General features: G+C 28.1%; 1 protein-coding gene across 7 annotated transcripts in view; it reads right to left on the bottom strand.

Annotated features, from left to right (window-relative positions):
• Positions 1-16,049, bottom strand: part of LOC123262133 — a 32,241-nt gene extending 16,192 nt beyond the window's left edge. For 4 of the 7 annotated variants that reach the window (XM_044724223.1, XM_044724229.1, XM_044724225.1 and 1 more), the window contains exons 1-2: positions 15,811-16,047; positions 7,161-7,435 (exon numbers count right to left, since the gene is read on the bottom strand). The gene's annotated coding sequence lies outside the window, so the exon portion shown is untranslated. Of the gene's footprint in view, positions 1-7,160; positions 7,436-15,810 lie in introns of all 7 variants that reach the window. The other 3 variants (XM_044724227.1, XM_044724228.1, XM_044724230.1) reach the window with 3 other exon arrangements.
• Between the last annotated feature and the right edge of the window lie 4,440 nt (positions 16,050-20,489).

The raw sequence follows: 20,489 nt of genomic DNA, 5'->3' as shown, positions 1-20,489 counted from the left end.
AAATATAATTATAAGCATAAAATAAGCAGTTTTATTCTTAAATTACTTGAATTAATATTTCTTCTTTAAGAAAAAAAAAATTATTTATTTTACTTTTAATTTTAATTATATTAAAATTAGCCCAGGCTCTAAGGTCAAATAAATATCACTTAATCTATCTATCTATCTATATTTGTAAACAATTATTTTGGAGTTTTATTCAAGTATTTTTAACCTAAGAAGAGATTGATGTGTAAGTTTAATGTATATTGTTACGTAGCAATTAATTTTAGGTTTAACTTAACATAAATCATAATCACAAGAAAACTCGACACAATCTTTGGGTTGTGTTTTGACGTATGGTCTGTCTTTTAATGTCACAACACGAATTTTTCTTGCTGACTTTCTCGATGCAACAAAAAAATGACGAAAGTACTTTTATATTTTTATATTTTTATCAAACGATCAAGTTAAAAAAATTGGAAATTTTTTGTACTTTTTTATGTTTGTTATTTTAAGAAATCTATTTGTGGTCTAGAAAGTTTAGGTAATTGACACCAAAGAATCAAGTTAAAAATATTAATTTTGTTAATTAGCTGAATGCGTTTTAACCTTTTTTTTCTTCTGTGTAATTTAATTTTAAAAAATTCATTTTTGAGTTACTTAAAAATCAGGAAATTAGAGTAAGTAATAAAACTAAAAAAATTACAAATTTTACCCACGATACTTTAATATATATATATATATATATATATATATATAATTTAGTTAGCGCTGGAAATTAATAATGAAGAAAAATTCAATCAATGCCTGCAACAGAAATTCTTAGATTTAAATTAAGTAAAAGTGCATTAAAATAATTGATTTATTAAATACTGAACTTTTAAATGTTTTTTTAGAGAAAATGAAACCTGCAAATTAGTATTAATTTATTATTTACATTAATGACTACAGCTGTTTCGCTAAATTTAATTAAAAATAATAAATAATAAGAACAAGTTAATTTATTATTTACATTAATGACTACAGTTGTTTCGCTAATTTTAATTAAAAATAATAAATAATAAGAACAAGTTAATTTATTATTTACTCATTCTTCCTGAAGCGCTTCACTTAAATATGACTTATGCAGAGCGAATTGAAAATAAATCTGTCAAAACCACAACTTTGACAGTTATTTAAAAATTAAAGAAATGAGAGTTCTTCTCTTAAAAAATTGAAAATTATAAATAAATAAAGACTGTGGGTTCAGATTTAGTTTGAAGATAAGTTTCATTTTTTTTTATATAAGTTGTAATTAATTCTTTTTTTTTATTGATTAAGAGTAATTTTACCTTTAATCAAGTAATTTTATTTTTAATAATGAAATTAAATCAATAATTATTCTAAATTAATTAAAAGTTAAATAAAAAAATTTGCTTTATAAAACAGGAAACTGAATCATTCGTGTTAATAATAAACAATAACGACAAAAATTTATAATCTTCATAGAAAAATCTGTCATTTTAAAAAAATGCACATTAATAAAAAAATTTTTATTTGAAGAAAAAAAATGTTAAATCAGGAATACCGTTTTAAAAATGAAAAAAAAAAAAAAATTAACTTAATTAAAAAAAAAAAATTTATGAACCACAAAAATAATTTTAAAGAGCTTCATCATTTTAATTTAAGTAAAAAATTTTTTTATCTGATAAATTATTCTTAATTTGAGTAAATTTTACTTGATTCAAAAATTTTGTGTCTTGACTTAAGAAAATAAAACCCTTTTAAACGATTTTTTTGGTTCAAAATTTTTTCATTTGAATAAATTTTATTTTTTTTCAGTGAAGAAAATGATTTTTTTTGAGCTAATAAAAAAATTATTGAATTAAGAAACTATACTGAAAAAAAAGTTTTCTACGCTTCAGGATACAGTATCGTTACTGTCACTATACGCACGTTACGAAACACTGGATCGCTATGGTCACTATTCGTTTTGCTAATTTAGCGATTTATTGAATACACCTAGCGGTGACGGAGAAACTGACGTTGCATAATTTATTATTGATGTTTCAAATAATGATTTATATGATCGAAGCCAAGTTTTAAATATTTTATCCAGTAATAATAATTACGACAATAATCATCATGCATTTAATAATTGTCGATAAACAATGACAAATGAGGTTAGGAACTTACACCGAAGACACTGGCGCTTTGAGCTTAGATCGCGACCGTCAGGATCCGTTCCCTGATTATAGCGATATGCCGTTCACGATACAACGGATAGTGAAGCGTAGAAAACTTTTTTTTCAGTGTATTTTTGTTTCAGGAATTTTTTTTCTTGATCTTTTTTTCAGATCTATTAATTAAAATAATTCATGACTAGCAATCTTGCAGTCACTATGTGACTGTCGTAACTTGTGAACTATAAATAAATAAATTTTGATTTATTAAATAATGACTTTTTGTTAAATTGCACTGTATTTTTTTAACTATTGACGTTTTTAAAGATATAAGCCCATCCCGATGTTACACTCATCAGGAGCTTTCATTTGAGTACCCACATGCATTTTGATATATTTTTAATATATACATATACATAATATATATAAATATATCAAAAATTGATGTGGGTACTTAAATGAAAGGTCTTGATGAGTGTAACATCAAAATGAGCTTATATCTTTAAAAATGTCAATAGTTCACAAGATAAAAGGTAATTTTTTAATTATTGATATTTTTAAAGATGTAAGCTCATCCTGATGTAACGCTCATCAAGAGCTTTCATTTGAGTACCCACATGCATTTTTATATATTTTTCATACATTCGTGTATATAAATATATAAAATATATGAAAAATTGACGTGGGTACTCGAATGAAAGGTCTCGATGACTGTAATGTCGGGATAAGCTTATATCTTTAAAAATGTCAATAGTTCACAAGATATTTGTTAAAATGCCCTGTACTTTCTCAACTACTGACGTTTTTAAAGATATAAGCTCATCCCGATGTTACACTCATCAAGAGCTTTCATTTGAGTACCCACATGCATTTTGATATATTTTTCATATATACATATATATAAATATATAAAATATATGAAAAATTGATGTGGGTACTCAAATGAAAGATCTCAATGAGTGTAATGTCGGGATAAGCTTATATCTTTAAAAATATCATTAGTTAACAAGATATTTGTGAAATTCTACTGTACTTCTTAACTATTGACTTTTTTAAAGATATAAGCTCATCCCGATGTTAAACTCATCGAGAGCTTTCATTTGAGTACTCACATGCATTTTTGATATATTTTTTATATATACATATATATAATATATATAAATATATGAAAAATTGATGTGGGTACTCAAATGAAAAGTCTTGATGAGTTTAATATCGGGATGAGCTTATATCTTTAAAAATGTCAATAGTTCACAAGATACAAGGTCATTTCTTAATTATGTATCTAGAGAAAGAGCATTTTCGAATGCAGCCTAAATACTTATCATCATAAATTGACTATTGGTGAAAATGATATGAAACCATGAAAAGGCACAACTCCAGGTCAAAACTTTTCCAACGATACCAAATTTAATCATAAAAACCAATTTTATCATATAAACACACTGGCCACAAAATTTCTCTTATTCTCTTAATAATATAGATTATTTCCTTTAAAATTGTATTCTTCTTTGAAATTTATCTTGTTAGTGTGCTTATGTATAAGCAATAATTCTCACGTTGAAATTTAAAGATTTACCAAATGCAAAAAAGTGGATTATCTGATTACTACACTCTGTACTGTAAATAAAGTATCAGATTTATGTATAAGTAAATCCGAAATCCCGAATCTCTAGACGGAAGAATAGAAGAAGCCAAGGAAAATATAAAATAGATTCGAGTGAAATAAGAAAAAATGCATCAATGGGGTGATAAGAAAAGAATCGAAATGGCAACCGAGTTTCCCGAGAAAATTGTTTACTTTTTTCTCGACAGCTGGATCCGGAACCCGCATCCTCGGTGAGGAATGGGATGAATACTCGGCGGGAACGGTAAGTATCACTTGAAGCAAACGCTCCAATAGTTAAGCTAGGTGCTAGATGCCAGATGGGAAGTCGACGGTTCCCCTGGAAGTGTTATGTGCATGAACCAGGAACTTGAAGTACTTTTACTGAGACCGAAAGAAGGCTTTGACACAGAAGAGAGGAAACTCTGGCGGGTTCAATGGAACTTGGAACCCGGTACATTTTCTCAACGGCTTCATTCGTTCGTTCGCTTTCAGTTTGTAAAATCATCTCTGCTCGTTTTCTTTCAGAACACCATCGCTGTGTAGCTGCCGGATACACTTTTGCAAACGGCACAAAGTAACAGTCTCCGTACTTGGACTCAGTCACGTAGAGTAGTATAAAGTCAAAAGCTGCTAGCTACTGTGCTGCGAAACTCTAAAAATGAGCGATAACTCTTTGTACTTGTAACACTGAGATGTGTACTTTGTGTCATGAAGAGATTTTTTATTTTTATTTTCACTTGGTGAGTTTGCTTCAATTGAACATTTGTTAATTAAATACGTAATTTTGTTGAGTTATAAAAAGAAACAAATTTTTTATGGCTCTGTAATGGAGAGAAGAAAATAGTTTTATTCTTAATTAAGTAGAGAATTTTTATTATGACTGTTGGATTTTTCAGCGACCTGAAGCGCTTGACAGACTCATTTTTTTTCTCGATTATAGATACTGACCGGATTTATAATAAACTAGCTGTTACTCTGCTGACTATTGCAGATACGACAGGTCCAGTCTTTGAATCCTTTTTTGAAGCAACGGTCAATACTGCCACATCTTAGTCTGGCCCACACTTCTTTCGTCCAGCTTTCACTAGATTTATCTTTCCAATAGTCCTAGCAGCCTTCTGAGGTCTTTATGAACTTGTAGAGTGGGCAGTAAGTTGATTTATACACCATTTCTCTGGTCTTCTTCTCTTCTAGGACTCGTAGTACTTCAAAACCTTCGTCTAGCCTTTGCTGCACCTCGTCTGGATCATGTCGTCTGCAGATGAGCTCCAATATGTCCTCACATTCCATTAACTCTAGCGTTTGTACTACTGATTTACCCCACTTGGACGGTTTACCATTCATTATATTTCTTACTTCTTCCCTAAGACATAGCTTAGGCACCATATCATATACTAAAACCTTCTACGAAACACGCTGCATCTTATGGCATAAATATTATTCCGATCGGTTCAGTAGTTTTCGCAGTATTTCCGGACAAAAAAACCGGCTCTCCATTTATTAGTATAGACAACAATAGTCTATAAAAGTAAAATACAGTAGAAAATAATTTTCTATGTAAAATTTTAAATAATAATAAGGTAATAAGTATAGAAATTTATTTTATCACAAAAAAGCGAAAAGGGTTTAATATCAATTGCTATAAATATTTTATTGACAAGTATTGGTCAATAAAGGTACTTGTTATTATAAAAAAAAAAAAAAATCTTAAAAAGCATCCGAGGTTTTTTTACAATAAAATTAATTTTTTGTCAATCATTCTAATTTTATTTTAAATTTATTGCAAATTATTTTCTATTCTTTAGTTACGTTTTTTTTTATTAAAGAGTTTTTTTAATTCTTTAAACTATTATTTGTTCACATTTTTTTCAATTTAGCTTTTATATTTCATAAATGCGAATTCAAAAAATTTATAAAAATTTTTATTGCTTGAAAAAAATTTTTTTTTCTATATTAAAAATTTTGAAGTCTGTGAATTTTTAAACATATATTTAAAATATTAACCCTAGACTGATCAATAAACGCGACCTAACGACTTTGGTCAAGTAATTTTTAAGAAATTTTTTTTCAACAATTTAACGTTTTTGAAGATGTTTAAAAAAATTATTAATATATTCTAAAATGTTCAAGGAACAAAGTCAACTTTTTTTCAATAATTTTAGTAAATATTGAAGATGTAATAAAAAAAAATGTAATTGAGCGCGAAGTCACGCTCATACGGTGACCAGTCTAGTGTTAATAAAATAATCAAATTTACAAGATTTTATTTAAAACATCCTAAATTAGCCGATAAAATCATTAATTTTTCTTTGAATTAAGTTTTCTAATAACTATTTCAATTTACCATCAAGATGAAATTTTAATTAAACGTAAAGAGCTTAGTAAAATTCATTTAGTAGCTCCTCTTCTAGTTGACTGCTTCAGTTTCAAAGATTTAGCATATCTCAAAGCTTGGGTTCCATGCTTACATATATATATATATATATATATATATATATATATATATATATATATATATATATATATATATATATATAAACGGCAAGCCATAGAATGACACACTCAAAACTGTAATATATCTTTTGATCACCGATGCGTTTATTTTAGGGTTTTCTGCTGCTTCTTATTCTCAGAGCTTCAGGTGAAACGTCACAATAATAATGGAGATGATAAACTGTAGGCGTGTGTCATTAATTTACGATATTTGTCGTGGCTCAGTTTTTTTGAGACTATTTATCATTTTGATACCTTAATTAAACTTACGATAAATTGAAAAATAATTTTGAAGAATTTTATTTTATTGATTTGTGGAAAAATTGTTGAATTTAAAAATTTAAATAAATTTTATTTAATTCAAGAATTATTTTGCCTTAAATGAAGTTATTTTTTCAATTTGTTTTATAAAAAAAAAATTAAAAAAATAATTTTGAAGAATTTTATATTCTTGATTTGAGTAGAAAAATTCTTAAACTAAAAAATTTTTCTAGATTTGAGTAAATTTTATTTAATTCAAAAATTTTTTGCCTCGAATCAAAATAATTAAGCTCTTAAAAATAATTTTTGTTTCAAAAATTTTTCTCTTTAGTCAGTTAATTTTTTTTTCACTATAAAATTTTTTCTTAACTAACTTGGGCAATTAATTTATCTTGATAACTAATTAATAAATATAAATATAAAAATATAAATTGGCAATTCTTCAATGTTTTAGCAATTAAATTTGATGAGACGTTTCTCTGTGGAATGAGTAATAACGATATGTTTATAATAAGATTCGAAAATAGCTAATGAAATTAATAATAACATCAATATTCCAATACTGATATCAGAATGCACTGGATTGCGAAATTCATTGATAATGAAATGATACTACTGCTAATAATGATAATAATAATGATAATTAGGCATACCTAGTTTCGTAGTGACTCGTCACTTAAGCGGTGTGGTATGCTGATGAGAATTTGATACATCATAGAATACACACCAGCGAATCTGACTTCCGCGCATCGACTATCGATTTAATTCCGAGGTCAATTAATCCGCCTCGCGGTGGAGCATTGATAGTCAGCGTCTCCTATAAAATAATTCCTCCGAACTGTGGTGGCGATCATTAGAGCCATGGATTATGTATGATAATCATATCTTCACTCGGTGGATTGGATCCTTGTTTCAGGGGTGCAAAAACCTGGAAGATAAAAAATAATTAAAAAAAAAAGTTTACTTCAAGAAATAAATTCAATGGCTCGAGAAAATTATTATTATAATCTACATTCAAGAAAATTGTCCTCTTGAAAAATGATAATACAGAAATTGAAAGAAATTTAATGAGTTTTAGAATTAATTTGAGAAATAAATTATTATAAAAAAAAGTTCTACACGGGGGAGTTCAAAAAACTTGTTAATGAAATTGGATAAAAATATTTTCTCAGTATTAAGTGATTCAATCTTAAAATAAATCTTCATGAATATTTTATAGAGCCAAGAAAATTTTTAGGTAGATTTCATTAGAAATCGGCTTGTTTTCAAAGGGAGTCATGTTGGAGTTTACATAAAATTTTGCTATGTTTTATTTTGTTGAGTTATGCCGAAAAATAGCACCAGCTTAAAAGTTTATGTATGTATTTATGATAGAACCGGCCTTGTGAGCAAGATTACGGCCGCAATTATCGACGGATCTTGATGAAACTTGATGAATTTTTAGTATCAACGAAAACCTCGGTCAAGTTAAAAAAACGGGCAAATCGGTCCATTACTTCCAAAGTTGTGGGTGGTTCAAGAAATTTTTTCATTTTTATGAAAATAAAAATTTTGCGAGATTTTTCCAAATAACTCTAAAACTATAATTGATAACTAAATTCTGTCAATTGTGTCTTAAATTTCATATAATTATCGTTAATTTACGTAGTATTATTATTTTCTCATAAAAATTTTTATATTTTTTTCACTGCTTTTAAAATCACCGAAAATATTAAAAATAATAACTTTTATGGCATTATCTTAAATTAGCTTCTGCTTAACTTATTGTATCGCGATTTCATAAACTGCATGTTATAGCTCATGAAATAAGCTACAATTTTCACTATTAAATGTATAATTTCTCTTGAGTTTGTATATTTTAAGAACGTTCTAAAGTTAGTCACTAAAAATTTTACGAGATTTTTCCAAATAACTCTAAAACTATAATTGATAACCAAATTCTGTCGATTGTATCTTAAAGTTCATATAATTATCTTTAATTTACGTAGTATTATTATTTTCTCATAAAAATTTTTATATTTTTTTCACTGCTTTTAAAATCACCGAAAATATTAAAAATAATAACTTTTATGGCATTATCTTAAATTAGCTTCTGCTTAACTTATTGATTCGCGATTTCATAAATTGCATGTTATAGCTCATGAAATAAGCTACAATTTTCACTATTAAATGTATAATTTCTCTTGAGTTTGTATATTTTAAGAGCGCTCTAAAGTTAGTGACAAAATTTTCAGCTCTTATGTGCGAAAATTGAGAAATCTACCTTTCCATATCAGGTGTAACCAAATAGTGCTTATTTAATACTTCAATTTAAATAAGCAACATGATTTCTTCTTACAAATTTTCTTGTTAATATATCTTCTGTGTCTAATTTAAATTTTTTATAAATTTCGAGTAAAAACCTTTTTTTTGGAGAAAATTAAAAAAAAACTAAGAAATATCAGTTACTGTTTTGAAATAGAGTAGCCTTATTATAATTTATTTATTATTAATGACTTATTGTATATATGCAAGTAAACTATGTATTTTAAGAGCGCTCTAAAGTTAATGACAAAATATATGATGCTTTTTTCAGTGGAGAATGAAGAAATAAGTATGAGTCAGTTGAGTTGAAGGATCAAAATCACAGGTGTAACAGTTACTAAAGTGTATACATGTGATGAATAAAGTGTTATTTAAATTAAAGCCACTACCGCGGAATAGGGTCGTCAAGAGTCAGTGTCGGTTATTGGCGTGGTGAGTTAGCTCGAGAGAATTTGCTCTTTCGTGGCTTGTCTGCGACAAGTGGTTTCGAGGAATCCAAACAAATTTACAGTCTCTGATATTTAATTATACGCTGCACGAGTACGGTCTTTGATTTTCTACTAACTATTTTCCTTACCAAGCGGAGCGTTTTGATTATAATAGTGATAGTGATGGTAATAGTAGACGGATGCTTTTAATTTGCAGTCTTACTCTTTCTTAAATGCACTGGAGAAAATTTTAAAATTAATTTTCATGGAGTCCATTTAATTTAACTAATTATTGCTTGCATTTTTTGATTTGATTTGATTTTTATCTTATTACTTAATAAATTTAAATCACTTATAATTCTCTTTATTTCAAGTAATTGAATCGATAAAAAATCAATTTCATAAAATTATATAATTACTTTAGACGCTAAGCTTTCAGTAGCTTAAATTGAATCAAAGATTATTCGGAGATTGAAATGACCTATAAAGAGATTTTAACCGGTTCCTCAACTTTGTTTTTATGAGCTTAGTTATTATTCTTCCGTCCGAAAATAGAGCTTTTGTCATCATAAAACTAAAGTTCTGAATAACTAAAATCATGATTACTTCTTAAACTATCTGTAAAATTTCAATAAAACTTCAGTACTAATGTAAGGCCTTTTGAAAATAAATTTATCTTGTTGCTGATTGAATTAATAGCACAATTTAATCAGTCGATTCTCAGTGAAACTTGTCGACAACAAGAAGCGAACAAGAAAACAGACAATTATAACCTGAGAGAATTAACAGGGAACAAAGCTTAGTAATCGGATTATATTATTATCTCCGATGCTATAAAGTTCCGTTAGTCAGTTGCCTTTACATCGTCACCAACCAATGTCGCCACCGACTCACCATCAAGACAAATTTATCTGTACATGTTGTCATAAACTCTGTTATATATTTATAAATCCATTTTCCTATCGTTTGTACTTGATTAAGGATTTTGTTAATTTATAATTATCATTAAATTTTCGCAAATTTTTTAGTAAATACTTCATTAAAATTGCATTTTTTTCCAGTCGATGAATTTTTAATTATAGCAGAAATTTGGATAGTAAATTAACCAGAGTATCATCTATCATTATATGATCTTATTATATCAAAAAATTTTAAAAATTTCTTTTCGAAAAAATAAATAAAAAAATTAGGAAAACGGTTGACCCTGAAGGCCATCCCTGCAATTTCCCGCTAATTCCATACCTGGATGCTTAAAATTGCACTTATGCCGTTTTTGAGCGCTCTTCGAGCTCAAAAATACAGTTTATGTGTTGTTTTGAACTCACCGAGCTCAAACAGATAACATTTCTATGCTTTTGAGCTCTTCGAGCTTAGAAGTCTAATAAAAGTTTGATAAAACACTATTTTTTGAGTTTTCGAACCGCAATAACTTTTGAATGCGGTGAAATTTTTACGCGGTTGGCGGCATTCGACGCAGTTTTTTAAGCATTTTAAAAAATCTTTAAGTTTTAATTGATCAAACTAGAAATTTCGGAGTAATTCCGAAAAAACACTTTTTTGGGTTTTCTTTCCTGCACGATATCTCTCGAATGAATCAACCGATTTTGATCAAATTAGCGGCGATCGACGTGGTTTTTTAAGGTTAAAAGCTGATTAGTTTTTGGAGTTGATCGATAAAGCCGTTCGAAAGTTATTCCAAAAAAACCACTTTTGAAAAAATTATTTTTTACAGTTTTTTTTAGATTTTTCGAAATCTATCGGTCCGAATCAAATTCTCTAATTTGTTCGAATTATCTAAATATAATTCAAAATACCCGATGTCTGTTTCTTTATTTATTTATTGTTTTTTAAATTAATGATTTATGTATCTCAATTGCTTAATTAAAATGTTATTAAATAAATAAAGCACATGTATTTTATTTGTGCTTATAGATTAAAAGTACAGTATTATTTCAGTCTCATTTATTAATAAGATATTTTATTTTTAAAAGTATTAGTAAATATCTTTTTACACGCTTCTTATTAGCTTCACCTGTATGTATGGTTGTTTGTTTGTTTGTATGTTTGTTTATAACCGACTCCTTTGTAGATTTATTGAGGACCGATGACAATATACTAATTTGATAAAATTATTCCACTTTTCAATTTGCAAAATAAGATTTTTGTTAATTTATATAATTTTCATCTATAGTCGATAAGGCAGGAATTGATGTTAATTTTTAATTCCAACCATTATCTTTAAGGTAGTACTACCGTTACCACAAGAGTCAAATTATAAAATCGATTCTTATTTGATTAACGTAGTAGATTTCCCTATACTAAATTACGTTGGAGAAAGAGAGACAGAGATAAATTTGGAATGTTTTTTATTAATAAATATTCTCATATTCTTGGAAACCATACTGATTATTATTAAATATGTTCTAGATGTTATTTTCTCTCGTTGTCTTGATTTTTATAAGAATCTGAACGTCCAGTTTTGTGAAATAAAATAAAGTCTGTGATTCTCCATAAGAATCAATGGTAAAAGCAAAAATATGTAGATATTAATATCTTTTTTTCAGGACTTGCTCAGGTTCCAAAAATTTTACTGCTTAATTATAATATTATAAAGTACCAATATTCCAAATTTCATTAAATTCTGAACGTCAATTCTAAAACCGGTAGTACTACCTTAACCGATTTACAGTCGACGCTCTCTTTATTGGACCTCTCTGTATTTGACCGCTCTCTGTATTTGACCACATTCTTCCTCTGTATTTGACGATTTTACACAGCTCCTATGGACAAGGACGAGTCAAATACAGAGAATGGTCCTGTACGGGCGAGTCAAATACAAAGAGCGTTGACTGTATCTAATATGAGGAAATTTTCGAATACCAAAGAGACTTTTTAATGCAACAAAACAAATAATAGTTTAAAAAAACACACTTTTATACATAAACCAAACTAAAAAGTAAAAAATAAATAGTATAGTTTAAGAGAACTAAAAAACACGCTTTTTATATAAAATCAAACTAAAAAATAGAAAATAAATTTGATTTAAGAATAGTGTAAAAAATTTTAATAAATATAAATTAATAATAGTGTAAATAAGAAAAAAAAGTATTTTATTTTTAAAAAAGCGTGGGGTGCTTTTTAAGATATTATCGAAATGATAATCCTTCTACTCATATCTGCCAATAAAATATTTATAACTATTGACACCATGCACTCCACGCTTTTTTTTACAATAATATACATTTTTTTCTTATTTAAACTATTATTAATTTATATTTATTAAATTTTTTTACACTATGCTTAAATCAGATTTATTTTCTATTTTTAACTTCCCGCTAAGAAATAAGAAAAAATAAGAAAAAAAAATAAGAAAAAAATCATTTTTGAAAGTAGTTTTTTTGGAATAACTTTTAAACGGCTCTATCGATCAACTTCAAAAACTAATCCGCCTTTAAGCTTGAAAAATCACGCCGATCGTCGCTAATCCGGTCAAAATCGGTTGATTCGTTCGAGAGATATCGTGAACGAAAGAAAACCGAAAAAAGTGTTTTTTTGACATAACTTCGTCATTTCTTCTCGGATCGTTTTTGATGATATAAAATAATTTCAGAGCTTAAAAAACCGCGTCGATCGCCGCCAAAAACGTGGAAATCGGTTGATTGGTTCGAGAGATATCCTCGATAAAATATTTGGAAACAAGTGTTTTTTTAACATAACTCCGACATTTTTTGGAATAACTTTTAAACAGCTGCACTGATCGATTTCAAAAACTAATCAGCTATTAGCATGAAAAAATTACGTCGATCGCCGTCAAGCCGGTCAAAATTGGTCAATTCGTTCAAGAAATATCATGAAAAAAAGAAAACCGAAAAAAGTGTTTTTTTCGGAATTACTCCAAATTTCCTAGTTTTATCAATTCAAACTTGAAGATTCTTCATGAAACTAAAAAAATTGCGTCAAATACTGCCAACCGCGTGAAAATCGGTTGATTCATTCAAAAGTTGGTGCGGTTTGAAAATTTAAAAAATATTGTTCTGTGATACTTCTATCAGACTTTTGAGCTCGAAGAGCTCAAAAACATCATTAGTGCAGTTTTATGCACCTAGATATGGAATTAGCGGGAAGTTGCACGGATGGTCTTCAGGGTCTACCGTTTTTCTAATTTTTTAGTTTGGTTTTCTATAAAAAGCGTGTTTTTTTAGTTTTTTTAAACTATTATTTATTTATTTCTACATTCAATCTAATTCTTTAACCACAGTAATACACGAAATATTTACACAGTCAGCAAGTAATTTAAAATTTCGACGAATGCATGTTACTAAAAATCATAATCAATTACAAACTTATTTCTTCCCCTCAAAAACCTCAAAATAAATTTAATTCCATAATTATCTTTTCTCAAAAATTTTTCAATTAATAAATCAATGATAAATGATAAATTTTCCAACCCTCGTACTTCATCAATAACAAACTCCTCGACAGGAAACCTCGTCAGTTACCCTTCTTAGGATCATCACTTACAAAAGCGAACCAATTAACCAGAACAATGAAATTCAAAAAAAACTCACACGTATCTTGTCAATAAATCTTTCCCAACGTGTTTTGGTTTTAAACTTTACACCCTCGAGCTGAAAGTACACCCCCTTCTCTCCTTTTACTCCGAAGCCGATAAAGTCTACAAGGTATCTGACAGAGTAGAGCGGTACGTAATATCCGAACTCATCATCAAGCTCACAGTAATCGGCACGGTCTGCAGCACACAGCATGCGATGAAGGGATTTATGCACTCAACTGAAATCAAAGTAACAACCAAGTCGTACTTAGTTATCGTCATCGTCACAATCACACCTATTGCAAGTTGTTTTCAAGTGTTGAACCAATAGACCAGTCTCTGGTGATGCTGCTTCTCTCTATTTCATATAAATCTAACACTGCTCTGCTCTATCACTCTAAAGGTCAAGCCTAGCTAGTACTAGCACTTTGTGCCTTAGAGGTATGTCTCTTCTATTCCTCAGTCTCTGTGCACTTACTTTGTAACAACAAGCAATGCTGCTGCAGAGGCTCCAACACACTTGCATCAGAGAAGAGGTGAGGTATTTCTGGATACGCGTCAATAAATTGACTTTCCTGGTGTGAGTGTGTGTCTATTGTAGTGAGCCCACCCACGCCATCAGGGCGGTTGTTTTCTCTTATGGCTCGTGGAGGCGTTAAGCGGATTCTACGGCTAAACGCGTCTGTCACCATGTGACGATAGCGCTCACCCAGGCTGGAGAAATATGCACTAGATTATTATTGAGATAGTCTGTGTACTTGGGTGTGGTAGTTAGTTGACGCGTTCATGTTCATGTTCTATAGAAGAGAGTTATGACTTTGGTCCGAAGGGGTGGGAGAAAAATTCGGAGTTGATTGGTTTGGAAATCAATATCTAATTTATACTGATAAAAAAATTAATTTTATTCCAGAGGAAAATTTACTGAGAAAATAATTTTGAATAGTTCGATGAACTTTAATCGAGTGGAAAAATTTTTTATCTTAGAAATTATTTTTATCTTAGAAATTATTTTTAATTAAATTATCTATCGAAGAGCGAAGCGCTTTTTTAGAAAATTTTCATTTATTTATGCATAAAATGCGTTTTAAGATTCCATAAAATGTACAAGTATGACAGAGATACTTTCGTTTGTCCAATAGAGGGCGAGAGAGAGAAAAAATGTAAACCCTTCTTAATAAAGACAAATAATTCTTGAATTGAGTAAAATTTATTTGAAAATCATTTCTTAGTTTAAGAATTATTTTACTTAAATTAAAACGATGAAGCACTTCACAATGATTTTTTCGAACTAAGTTAATTTTTTTTCTGTGTATATTAAAAAAAATTCTTGAATTTAAGAATGTTAGAAATGCAAAAGTTTACTGAAGAAATGAAAAAAAAATTTTTTATGACAGATTTTTAAGGTTTTAAAAAAAAATTTTAATCTTTCAACTTCCCGCACGGATAGAAGGATTTATTTGTATTAAAAAATATTTTTTAATAATTAACAATTCATTTATTAGAGACGACTTTTTAGTATTAAACAAATATTTCTTAGTACTTAAAATGATTTGTTTGTATTTAATAAATCTGATATTCATTTATTAATTATTAATAAATTTTTTTAGATACTAAGAAATATTTGTTTAATACTAAAAAGTTGTCTCTAATAAATGATTTGTTAAATATTAACAAATATTTTTAACTATAAACAAATCCTTCTATCAGTGCGCTTTAGAAATTGAAAGTTTTGATTTTTTTGTAATAAAAATTCAAAATTTAAAAAAATTGAGAAAGTTATTGGCTTGGATTCAATTTTCGAAAAAATGGTCCGCACATTTATTTAAAAGTTGTAAAAATATCTTCTTCAAATTGAAGAGAAATACTACTAAAAATATGAATTCTGAAACTTTCATTGAATTTATTGATCCACTATTTGATCATTTATTGCCACAGAAAATATTATCTGGACTGGCGTTTGCATAAGCGGCGTGGATCAGTAAAAAAAGATGAGTAAATAATAATGAATTGTAAACAAACCTCGCCCTTGCATGCTCCAGTAAATAAAACGCTTCCGTGGAATCACGGAGATAGACAGACAGAAGACAGATAGACAGTCGGTAGCAAATAGCTGAACCAATGTAGACATATTCTATCTAGCAGTAAACCGGGATGGGTGTGTGGTGATTCGTGGTGCCTAAGTTGACACATATGGCATATGGAACAGAATCCTCCTGTTCAAGACGTCACATTATTCCCTTTATGACGCATCCCGCATCCTACATGCAACTGCAATCTACAATCTGAAACAACAATAATGGTTTATGTATATATTATGTATTATTTGCATTAATATATAGTTACATAGGCACACAATTATTGAACTGCGAATTGTGCAGTGAGATTTGAAACTATCGCGCACGCTTAGTTTATATATTTTCCTTAAATTAACTCGTAAATGCAAATCCGTTTAAACAACAGTCTACTCTGCTTTGCTAGGAATATTCAACCGCTATTCGTCAAGTTTAGTTTATTGTACGTCAAGTTTTCATTTTATGACCAACTTTGAGTTTGTTCGACTCTTTTGTAACAAAAGTTTAATCACCTATTTTATTGTTATCTGTTTCATCATTTTCGGGGAAGACTTTAGCCTGGAAGATTTTTATTTAAAAGTTTATTTTAAGCTTCGAAATAGACAGTATTAAGTTATTCTGAAAACTATACAGTAACAAGACTTTATAAGATTAATAATTGATGCATTGATAAAAAAGTTTAAGAATATGATTTTACTCAAAAAAGTATTAGTATTCTTGGTTCAAGATTTTTTCTCTTTAATCAAGTTAACTTTTGTACACAGAAAAAAAGGTTCACTTGAGCGAAAAAAAAAATTTTTCTCCCCTCCGGGCGGAAAGCGTCAATTTTCCGCCCGCTGCTCAATAGTAGTAATAATATTAAATTATCTACTATCTATTATAAATAATATCTATTACAATAAGCGAATGGAAATTTAGTATAGACCGGATAGCTCAAATGGTGGAGTAACCGACATGTCTTCGGAAGGTTCTGGGTTCGAATCCCAGTCCGAGCTATCTAATAATTTTTTCTCGCATATTCTATAAACTCACATTAAGATGATCCTCTCCACATTCCTTTCTCAATCCTTTCCTACCAATATCCTGTTACGTGAATGTGGAACGCTTCACGTAATAATTACCGTAACTCCTATTCTTTCCCGCATCACAGCATTATTTATATTTGTAAAAATTTGCAAGGATGACACGCAAAATCGTGAAGCGTTCCACATTTTTACAAATATAAATAATGCTGTGAAGCGGGAAAGAATAGGAGTTACGGTAATTATTACGTGAAGCGTTCCACATTCACGTAACAGGATATTGGTAGGAAAGGATTGAGAAAGGAATGTGTAGAGGATCATCTTAATGTGAGTTTATAGAATATGCGAGAAAAAATTATTAGATAGCTCGGACTGGGATTCGAACCCAGAACCTTCCGGACATGTCGGCTACTCTACCATTTGAGCTATCCGGTCTATACTTAATTTCCTTTCGCTTATTCTATATACATTAAGCCACACCGTCCATCAATAGTATTAAATAATAGCATACTAATTTACTCTAAACTATACTTTCCATCTTATTGTAAATTTAAAAATTAAAAAAAAATTTATGGAACGTACTTGGTGTGCGTCATTGTGTATTTCAATTTTTTTAAAGTCTAGTAAATAAATTTTACGAATTTCATTAAAAGTAAAATATTTTGCAACCACGCACACTAAATACGTTACAAAATTTTTTTTTAACTTTTAAATTTACAACAAAATTTTTTTTAATTTCCGAAAATCATAAACAATTATATCGGTTACTTGGATTTTTTAATTTTTTTATTTTATATCTTTTTGTAAAGAAAAAAACAAATTTTTTTTTCTTAATAGTCTTATGAACGTGGACTTGGCGCGATTTTTTTACAGTGAAACTGTTTTTGGTCAGATTTAGTATACTTTGAAGGATATTGACTATAGTCTGAAATTTTTTTTCACTACAAATACCACGGAGTATACTATACGAGGATGTACAGTGGGTTATTGTTCTTTCCGTGCAGTCAAGAAATTTTTCTTTCTGTGTATTAATGTGGGTAAGAAATTTATTTCAAGATCCTACATGGATAAAAAAATTAAAATGATTCAAGAAAAAAATTCTTGAATAAAAAATACCATTTTAAATAAAACAAAAAAATTATTGGCTTAAATAAAACTTATTTGTAGAAAAGTTTTTTGATTAAAGAATTTTTCTAATTCATCAAAAATGATCAAACTCATTAAAAAGATATTATTTGTTCAATTTTTTTAAAACGAGGTTAATTTTTTTTGTCAGTGCATTGAAAAAAAAAAATTATTTAATCCAAGAGAAATATTCTTGTTCCAAATAAATTATTTTGTTAATGGATTATATTTTTAAAAATATAATTGAATTAATAATGATGTATCCGGATATTTAAAAATATTTTTTACCCTCGTAGTTCCAATAAATGTTACATTAAAATTAGCATTACGCTAAATTTATATGAGAATAAAGTGCACTTTAAAAACTAAATTTTTGTTATTAATTTATAAATTCAATCAGTTGAAAATGTTTTCATTTAAAAAAACAATTTATTCATATCATAAAAAATTCAATTAGTCAATTTAATGGTTCTGATATTTTATAAAAAAGTTTTTTATCCGATATCAATATTATAATTGTGACAGTAACAAAAAATTCAATAACTTTACATTTATTTTTTTTTGCATATCAGTTTTATCAATTATTCCATTAATATATAATATAAAATACATAACATACATACATATTGACTGAATTTTTTATCGCCGAGGAGAGAACGATAAATTTACGATCTGAATTTTCCCAAACGGATATTTTTTAGCATTATGCGGTTTTCACTGGCGCTGTCACATCCGATTTTACCAAACACCATCAATTCGGAGTGATTGAGGACAATAAAATAACTGAGTGTGGGGATGGTACGAAATATTTTTCAGCTAGTGCGTCTGGAATCCGAGGTGGACTGCAGTTAAAAATATTTTTTTTTAAATTCGATGTTGCTGTACAAATACAGGTGAGAGGAGGCTGAAAGTAAACTATTTAAATGATGAACGGAAATAGTCCAGAGATTTCTGGTATACGCGTGTATATTTATCCGATACATTCGCCCAGATGAATTTATTCAGTCAAATAATACCCAGTTTGCAGTATTGATTGTGCAGCAATAACTGCTCGGTCTCACCTCAATTGTCAATTAATTACACAACATTGTTTATTTTTACGCTTTTTTTCGAGCGTACAGCAATCTCATTCCGAACTGTTATTATTAATTACATGTTCCAATAAATAATGAGTGAATTGTTTAAAATTGTTTGCTCAGTACTCCTGTTTAATTACTTGGGATTATAGTTAATTATTTCTCCATTAGGTTTTAATTAGATTTATTTTACAAAAAAGTATTTTTAATTAAATTTTAAATTATTAATATAAAGTAGACGTCAAGCTCAGTGAATTAATTTATATAATTGTAAATTTGATTTTTTATAAAATAACTTGAGGTAGATTAAAAAAATTGATTCAAAAGAAATAATTTTAATTGAAGAAAAAATTGTTTTTAAGAAAACTTGATTCAAAATTTTTAATCTTTTAATTAAAGAATAAAAATATTAATTTCTATTTTCTAAAATAATAATTTAATTTTTCTTTAAGAATTTTATATTTTTGGTTCGAAAAAATATTTTACTTGAAATAAATCAAACACAAAAATTTTTGAATCTCTAAAAATTTACTTTAGTCAAAAAATTCCTTGGATAAAAATTTCTCAGCTTCATTCGAGTCAATTAAATTTTTTATTATAGTTTTCTCTCCTGAAGTTAATTTTTTTATAAAAAATTTCAGCGATTTTTTTCATTATAAAATGAAAAATTATTTCTATCATTACACGGAAAAAAGTAAACTGTAATATTCACTCGGATTCCGGTTAATTTTTATAGTTTAAAACAGTAAAGCGGACATCGGGGTGGCAAAAATATAAATATTACAGAATTTAATGTAGAAAGTATAAAAGCCACAATTGATAATTTAGTATGCAAAATAAGTGATTAGTAGCTGTCACTATAGTAAATAACGACTCTTTCATCTTAAAAAATCATAGTTTCAAACAGTAAAAATTGCCATTTCAATATATAGTCCATATTATGAGGAGAAGGGGAATTCAGATGAAAAAGAAGGGGGTCTCACTCTGGGAGAATTTAACATTTGAAACAGTAAAAATTATACTTTAAAATATACATTTTACCAGTCCAAGCAAGTCAATAATTACAGTTTGATTTTTAGCGTTGCGTTTAAAATTTACCATTTTACTTTGTAAATATTGACGTTGCTTGCATTAGAAATTTACTAACTTTATTTTATACTTTTTACATATCATAAGATCATTTGTTAGGTACGAAATGATAAATATCAAAGTCTGAATTCTTAATTATCATACTTTAACATTTTAGACATTTACATAGCGAATATTACTGTTTAAAATAGTATTTTCTTCCATTTAAAGAGTAAATTGTAACGTTTAAATGGTAAATATTATAAAATGAATAGTAAAATCATGATTTTACTGTTTGAAATGGTAATTTTTAGCAGTTGATCATTACGGTCAAC

This window comes from Cotesia glomerata, linkage group LG3, assembly GCF_020080835.1.
Source record: "Cotesia glomerata isolate CgM1 linkage group LG3, MPM_Cglom_v2.3, whole genome shotgun sequence".
Lineage (NCBI taxonomy): Eukaryota > Metazoa > Arthropoda > Insecta > Hymenoptera > Braconidae > Cotesia > Cotesia glomerata.
Note: the sequence above shows the minus strand (reverse complement) of the source record. Positions and strands in the feature narration are given on the sequence as shown.